This window comes from Cornus florida, unplaced genomic scaffold (assembly GCF_030987335.1).
Source record: "Cornus florida cultivar Cherokee Brave unplaced genomic scaffold, ASM3098733v1 CherokeeBrave_3.0.0_Hap2_Chr04, whole genome shotgun sequence".
Lineage (NCBI taxonomy): Eukaryota > Viridiplantae > Streptophyta > Magnoliopsida > Cornales > Cornaceae > Cornus > Cornus florida.
This window is the reverse complement of record NW_026775574.1, coordinates 45627368-45635660: the sequence shown is the minus strand read 5'-3', so window position 1 is coordinate 45635660 and position 8293 is coordinate 45627368. Positions and strand designations below refer to the sequence as shown.

Sequence of the window (8293 nt, the reverse complement as noted above, 5' to 3'; positions counted from 1 at the left end):
ATTTAGAATATTCGGTTAGGTTTTGAAACCTTTTATTTAATTAAATTCCATGTTTAAGATTTAATCCTCATGGTGATATACAACTTGGAATTGTATTGTGGCATGCTAGAAAATTAAGTTTTGGTATGATTGTTCACATGTATTAAATTGGGATTTATTGCATGAGAATTACAACTTTTGTTTTATATTTAACTTTAGTGAAAGTTTAATTCGCATGGTCGTAAATTGAATGAAATAAACTTGTAATGTGATATTACAATAGTCCTTGGCATATTTTCCAACATAGGTTAATTTGAGAGCATTTGGTTGAGTTTGAAAATCTAGAGATTTTAATTAAAAGAATTAATTAAAATCTATTTTGTGGTCTCATTAGCTTAATTAAGGTTTTAACTTGATATTTGTATTGGCCATGACTTGTTTACTAGTATATATTAATTTAGGACTATTTGAAGTTGTTTTAGAACCTTGGGATTTAAATTAGCATGATTTAATTAAAGTTCTACCTTGTTGTTGTATTTAAACTTATGAGCTTATGTTTTCAATATTGAATATATTGTTATCTTGCGTAATGATTTGCACACTTCATATTTAACATCATTCATGCATAGCGTGTAACGAATCGCACACTGAAGATTCGACATTTATCATATCATATTAGTTGTGGACTTAGAGCATGTATTGTATAGGTTTCCAAATTTGGTTGTGCTTGGTAGATAGTTAATTATCTTGCATATTCCTGTTGATATATGCGTTGTTGCACAACTTGTTGATTTTGAAAACTTAAGGATGTCGTTGTTTGGCTATGGCTAGGACGTGGTTCTAGTACCGGGGATAGTCCCTCTATGTAGTCTAGTGCGCACATAGGGAGGTTACCCATGGGCTAGTAACCCTAAAGTAACTATGTTGTCGGTCTAATCCGGCGTGACGTCCGAGTATCCACTTTGTTTGATTTCGCATTTCATTTTCAAGTTGATAACTAGATGATGTTGTAACTTGTTGTTTCTTATTTGTCGTTCCATTTTAAGTTACATGATGTTAACTTTGCGAAATTGTGCTTTATGCGTTGTATTGGAAGTTCCAATGTTGGTTAAATTGCATCGATATTGAAAATTGTGTTTTGACATTCTAACAAAGCTTAGGATTGATCCTATTGATTCATTTATAACTTAGACGTTAGGTGGCATGACCCACTTCTGTTGTTTTCGTGCTTTAGTTTTCAAGCTGATAGCTTTAAGAAATTGTATTTTGTTGCCTTGTATAATATGCTTTTATGTGGTTAGATTGCATTGAAGTTGTAAATTGCGTTTTGATTGTTCAGCATGGCCTAGGATGATTCCTTAGACTTATTTAGAACATAGACGTTAGGTGACATGATCACTTTAGTTGTTTCTGTATTCGAGATTGCAAGTTAATACATTTAAGAACCTATATCTTGTTGCTTTGTATAACGTGCTTCCATATTGTTTAAATGGCATAAATGATGTGATTTATGCTAGAAACACTCTAAGGTAGCTTAGGATGCTCCCTGAGTCTCATTTCGATATAGACATTAGGTGGCATGAACCCCTTTAACATGTTTCACCTTAAGGTGATAAATTTGTAAAATGCTAGGTCGATGCATGCTCATCTCCTACGAGTAGCTTTATGTTACTCACCCCTACGATACTGGGGCATATTTCAAGTATGAAGACTTGGTTCGTGACGCCTAGCATTCCTTGGATGTCGTGTAGCTTTCAAGTTTCCATTTCATGCAAATGTTAGCATGAAATGTTATTTTGTAGACTTATATGTTAAAATATGTATATTTGATTCCATGTATGTAATGTGTACTTAAGTACACTCCTTTCAATGTATTTGATATGTACGAGATGAGGCCGGAGGCCAATGACCATTATATTGTATTCTATGTACTTTTTAACTTCATGAAATATTGTGAAAATCTTGAAAAATCGCAAGTCATTGCTTCACCATGGTTGTTTCGAGTGTGGGAATTCCATTCTCATTCTTTCATAGGGTCTCATAAATCATGTTTGAAGTGTGGCCAAGGACCAAACGGTCATTTGACCCCATTTTGTATTTTTGGATTCCGAGTTTTTATTCCAAATTCCATTTTTGCCTTTTTGCCCGTTGGGGGGTCGGATTTTGCATCGGTGGTATTTTTAAGTCATGGACCATTGTAGCACGTCCTAATAGGTAAGTTACGTTTGCGTGCATGGTCGTTTCCGGGTAAAACCTCATCCTTGGTGATTTGAGCCTCTTGTGAATTCATTTCGCACTTTTTTTGCATATTCTGATCTAGGGGCATTATAGACTTTTCACTGTGATTTTATTTTCTTCTTTCAATATGGTTGAATAGAAAACATGATTTTAAGGGGGGTTTCTTTTTCGTGTTTTTCCAGAAAATGTCGTCTTGATATCGGAAATTGCTTATAAAGTTTAGCTCTCAGTTTTTCAATTTAGCAGCTTTTTGGACCTCCATGACCAGATTTCATGGAGGGGCATTTCGGGCATTCTACATTGCGTTTTTTTTTTAATTCTCTCGCAAATCATGTAGAAAACTCAAATTTGAGGGGGGTTTCTTCTTTGTGTTTTTTTTAACTTGACTAATTTTTCGCTGTCTTTCCAACGGTGTGCTCGGTTGCACCCGGTTCTTCTTGGATAATTACCAGATTACCCTTTTTGCCTTAAGTGCTCGTTTTTCTTCGTCATGCCGTTTCTCTTTCGTCCGGACTCCGAATCATGCGATTCTTGAGTCCATCTTGATTAGTTTTTCGTTGTTCTTCCAGCGGTGTGCTCGGTGGCACCCGAATCTACAGTTTTTAGAAATGACTATTTTGCCCCTGGGGGCTTATTTGTCATATTTTCGATCTTTTGCTTCCGCATCAGTTCTTGTTGAGTTCCACGACCTCATGGAAGGTCACTTTGACTTCTTAGAATCTTGTCTTCTGTTTTCGCTTCCTCATTCGGATCCGTTATCGAATCATCCTTACGGTTCATCACAGGACACGCTGGCCTAAAAAGCAGGGTCGTCTCATGGGGATACCCTATCCCCGGCCCCGGCCCCGGTGGGTTTTCACCATTTATTCCCATCCCCGTCCTCGTTTACATAAAAGGGTCCCCATCCCTGCCATAAAAAGGGCGGGGCGGGGCCCCAGTGTGAATGGGGAATTTGCAATCCCTATATAGGGTTCCTTATTCCTCCATTCATCGCAGTAACATTTAGGTAGCTTATCTTTTTGGCGGCTATAAGTGAAAAAGCTTTCAAAGGGAAAAGAGATCCGATAGGAGTCGAAGCTTGAACTCATGATTCGGTATTCGATTCACAGTGCAATCGGATCTTAATCTGCGCCTAACCCAGGTGAAAGAATCAATCGATATACCATGATTACCTCCCAAAAGGTGCTTGTATTACCAGATCAGCTTGTGACCCGTTGGATCTGGGTTTCGGACTGGTCAAGGGTTCGATCCGGTACTTGCTCATCTTCAAGAGGTATTTGTATTGTTTCTATTCTGTGTCTAAACCCATTATCACCTGTTTCTACTACTAATATAGTAGTAGTTCCATTTACTGCTTCATCTGGGTTTAATTTATTCCATCAAATGCCAACTCTGCCCTCGATTGTTGAGTTTGCTAAATTAATAGGGTTTAATACCGGAATGAAAGATTATTCGATTGTTGAGTTGGCTAAATTAATAGGGTTTAATACCGGAATGAAAGATTATTCGATTGTTGTTTCTCTGTACGATGAAATTCATACAAATGATGGATGAAGACATACTTGCGTGCTAAAAGCATTACCTGGAGTATTGTCCACTAGACGGTGTAATTTGGCAGCAGACTACTGTGCAAGAGCCGCTTTTAGGGGAGCCTCAAAGAAAAGAGCTTATATTACAGGAAACTGAAAAACCTCACTATCTTTTTAACCAAAAGATATTGTTACATGAGTTAAATTAAGAGCTTATGTTACAGGAAACCAAAAGATATTGTTACATGAATTAAATTAATTTTCGGCATCCAATTCTCTCTACAAATAAATCTATTATATCAGATGTTTTTTTGTCCATCCTCACGATTTTATATCCGATGGGACTTTCTCTTTTTCTAATCTAATTCCTTTCTTATTGATGTTCTTATCCATCCTGTCATCACCTTATACGACAATTGATTTTGATTTTTTATACACCCACATTTTACTCTACTTTGGGTCATAAATTATTTATCTCTACACCCTATTCATCTGACGGTAGATATTGGAGCCACACCCTACCTTATTTTTGGACAAGAGAAAGCATGGATTCTTTCTCTCGGGATCTTGTTTGCATCTTGACAATTTCCTCTGCTTTGGGATATGATCGAATCTACACCATTTCATTTTCGACAAACATTATAAGATCTTTTGCTGTTATGAAATCCAAATGATGAATGAAGAATATGCCATGAGCTTCGCAATCAACTGATATTTTCACGAGTGAAATTATATAGAGGTCATCCAATTCTCTTTACAGATAAAGCCTTTATAATCTTTATTATATCAGATGCAATTGCTTTTTCTCATTCACGATGTTTTGGTTCATTCTCACTGATATTCTTATCCATCCTGACTTCACCGGATTTTGATTTTTTATACCCACATCCTACTCTGTTTTTGGACACTCCTCATCCCACTTTATGCAGAAATAGTATGTGTGATGGTATTCTTGCTCCCAGGATCGTGTTTGCATCTTGACAATTTCCTCTGCTTTGGGATATGATCAAATCTACTCATGGTGGTGGCATTTTCGACAAACATTATAGGATCTTTTGCTGTTCTTCTAGATCAATCACATAGAGGAAATAGTTATGTTTTTAATATGTATCAGTCATGTTGTCCATAACATTGTTGTTGTACGCAAATAATAAATTTGTTTCATTGTTGTTTAATTTGTTTCATTTATTCAATTATCATTTACACTCGTGTACTCATGATATACTTTATTGATCTTAAAGTGTGACTTAATGGTTGTGGCTAGTGTACTAATGATAATACTCTTTGGAGAGTCCAAAAAGGCATTGACACAGTAATTCCCTTCAAGAAGATTCATTTGACTTTACTATTCATGTAGTATTTGATGGGGTGAGTTGTTTAGTCATCCCTAGACATTGCATTTAGATATAAAAGATTTGTTTTACCTTTTTTTCTCATTTTTTTTTCTTTCTTTTTTTTGTTTTAAATTTTAGTTTCCTGAGTACTATTCTTGTATTAATTTCGGATTAATTTTAATGAATTTCATGAAATAAATTTACTGGATTCAAGTATTATTATATACCTTTGTGTGCTCATCATGTTTATAAAATGTAAACATCAAGTCAAATACTATTTTTTTTTTTTTTTTTTGTTTTTCTTTTGGTATTCATTATAAGTTCAAAACATATGCTGGACCGCCTTATCTTTAAAGTCAAGGCATGATGGAAAGAATTTATAACAACTACAACGTAAGTTTAGAAGCCTCAAATTGGTGATTTGGCTATCCTAAACTTTCGTCTTGTCTGTCTGCTCTATTGTCCTGGTTTTGCTTGGAATGGATGTGATATAATAGGGTTTCAATGGTGATTAGTTATACTAAGTGCAACAGCAGCTAAGAAAAGGAACTTCGTGTTTTTTTTCTTTGATTTTTATTTTTATTTTTATTTTTTAATTTTTTTGGGGAAATTCAGATCAATTGCCATTTTTTTGTTGATGAAAAACTAGATGAACATGATTTGGAATTTATTTGTGTTTTAGATGGCTAGAAACTTGGTTATGACAAAAATATTCTCCTCTTGAAAAAGTATCTAATGGATTACACAACAGGTGACTGAGTATACTGTTAGCCAACCTCATGTCCTCTTTTTAGGACTTGGATTCTATCCCTCCAAGAGAAAGAGACACCATATGAGCTAAGTGCATAATTAAATGTACTCCTTTTCTTCTTTTTCTTCTTTTTTTTTTTTTTTAAATGGTAAAGCAAATACATACTTCTTTTTTGCTTACGTCCAAACTCGAACCCCTCTCTCGTTGAGAATGAGGAGTTTATAGTTTATACCCCAGTAATTACATGTTTTTTATTGAGTATGTTGTTTTATGGTAACATATGGTGGGATGTTTAAGTTAATGGGAAGGGGTCATCGGTTTAGTTACCTTAGTGGGAATGAAAAGGAGCTAGAAAAACTGTATTGGGTGATTCTTTTAACCCCTTTCATAACTGCAAAAATAATTTTTTTTTTTTTTTTTTTAAATGTAATATGAGAACAGAAGGTTGAACTGCAAAAATAACTTTTTAATTTTTTATTTAAATGTAATATTAGAACAGAAGATTGAACCTATAATTAAGTCATATAAAGCTAGCACGAGAGCGAATTTGAGAGCTGGAGCGCAAAAACGGCAAAATTAAATCATAAATAATGATAATTTGAGCGAGAGCGCATGTAGAGTGGAAGCGTGCTCAGAACGTGAGAGCGACATCCGTTACAAAAAATTGTGTGACTTAGACCTAGAACTTGAGTGGTTGATCACTACCTGTCCAAGCCACCAAAATCACAAACTTGATTGTTCTACTTCAATTATTCTTTTCAAAGAGTTCAGACAAATCTTGACTCCTGCCAACCATATTCTTACAACTCAGAGTCCTCCCACTCAAAGTCTTGGCCAAAGAAGGCAACAATCAAAATCAAACTTATTTTGTAATTTGAATGGGAAGGTGTCTTTGGTTGAGTGGTTACTTTAGTGGGAATGAAAATGAGGAAGAAAATTTGCATTGGGTGATTTGACCTTTTAACCCCTTTCATAATTGCAAAAATAATTTTTTATTTTTTATTCTAAATGTAATATGAGAACTGCAAAAATAATTTTTTAATTTTAAATGTAATATTAGAACAGAAGGTTGAACCTAGAGTTAAGTCACATAAAGCGGGAGTGGGAGCGAGAGCGAATTTGAGAGCGAAAGCGCAAAAATGACAAAATTAAATCATAAATAGTGAAAATTTGAACTAGAGCGCGTGCAGAGTGGAAGCGCGTTCAGAGTGTGAAAGCGACACCCGTTACGAAAGATTGTGTGATTTAGAGTTCGAGCTTGTGTGAGAGCGACACTCATTACGAAAGATTGTGTGACTTAAACATAGAGCTTAGAGTGTATGACCATTGCCTAACCAAGCCACCAAAATCACAAACTTGATTGTTCTACTTCAGTTATTCTTTTCAAAGAGTTCAAACAAATCTTGACTCATTCCAACCATATTCTTTCACTTCTTGAGTCCTCCCACTCAAAGTCTTGACCAAAGAAGGCAACAATCAAAATCAAACTTATTTTGTAATTTGAATGGGAAGGTGTCTTTGGGGTTGAGTAGTTACTTTAGTGGGAATGAAAAGGAGGAAGAAAAACTGTATTGGGTGATTTGACCTTTTAACCCCTTTCATAACTGCAAAAATAATTTTTTAATTTTTTTTTAAATGTAAAATGAGAATAAAAGGTTGAACTGCAAAAATAATTTTTTTATTTTTTATTTAAATGTAATATTAGAACAGAAGGTTAAACCTAGAGCCAAGTCACATAAAGCGGGAGTAAGAGAGAATTTGAAAGCGGGAGCACAAAAACGGTAAAATTAAATCATAAATAGTTAGAATTTGAGCGAAAACGCGTACAGAGCGGAGGCACGCTCAGATCGTAAGAGCGACACTCTTTACGAAAGAATGTGTGACTTAGACCTAGAGCTTAGATTGTTTGACCACTGCCTGTCCACGCCACCAAAATCACAAACTTGATTGTTCTACTTCAATGATTGAAAAGAGTTCAAACAAATCTCGACCCCTTCCAACCATATTCTTACAACCCTCGAGTCCTCCCACTCAAAGTCTTGACCAAAGAAGGCAACAATCAAAATCAAACTTATTTTGTAATTTGAAGCGGTTGATTGGATAGAACTTTCAAGGCAACATCATTGGTATTGGCTACAGGAGTTCCATGATTGATCGGTAGAGGCAAAGCTGCTTTACAAGCTCAACAACTGCTATAAAAGAGGAAAGGGACACCAATAATTATGCAACTCGAACTACAACCAAAAAATACAGGTTAGGAAAGATCATCCTGTCCACTTTGCCCAGAAAAGAAAAAAAGAAAAAAGAAATCATCCTGCAAAGCAATATTACCATTGCTTTTCCTATGGGGCTGTCAACGGACCATCTTCCTGGAAGAATGCAAGACCTACGCGACATGCCGCCAGCAGCTTCATGTCATTGACCGTTTCAAGGCAAGGTTGCACAACCAAGAGTCCTAATTT

General features: G+C 35.5%; 1 long non-coding RNA gene across 1 annotated transcript; it reads left to right on the top strand.

Moving 5' to 3' along the window:
- The first annotated feature begins 3218 nt into the window (after positions 1–3218).
- Positions 3219–4921, top strand: LOC132303211 (uncharacterized). The gene is made up of 2 exons (XR_009481123.1): positions 3219–3490; positions 4709–4921. It is a non-coding gene; the product is annotated as an uncharacterized LOC132303211 (long non-coding RNA).
- The last annotated feature ends 3372 nt before the right edge of the window (positions 4922–8293 follow it).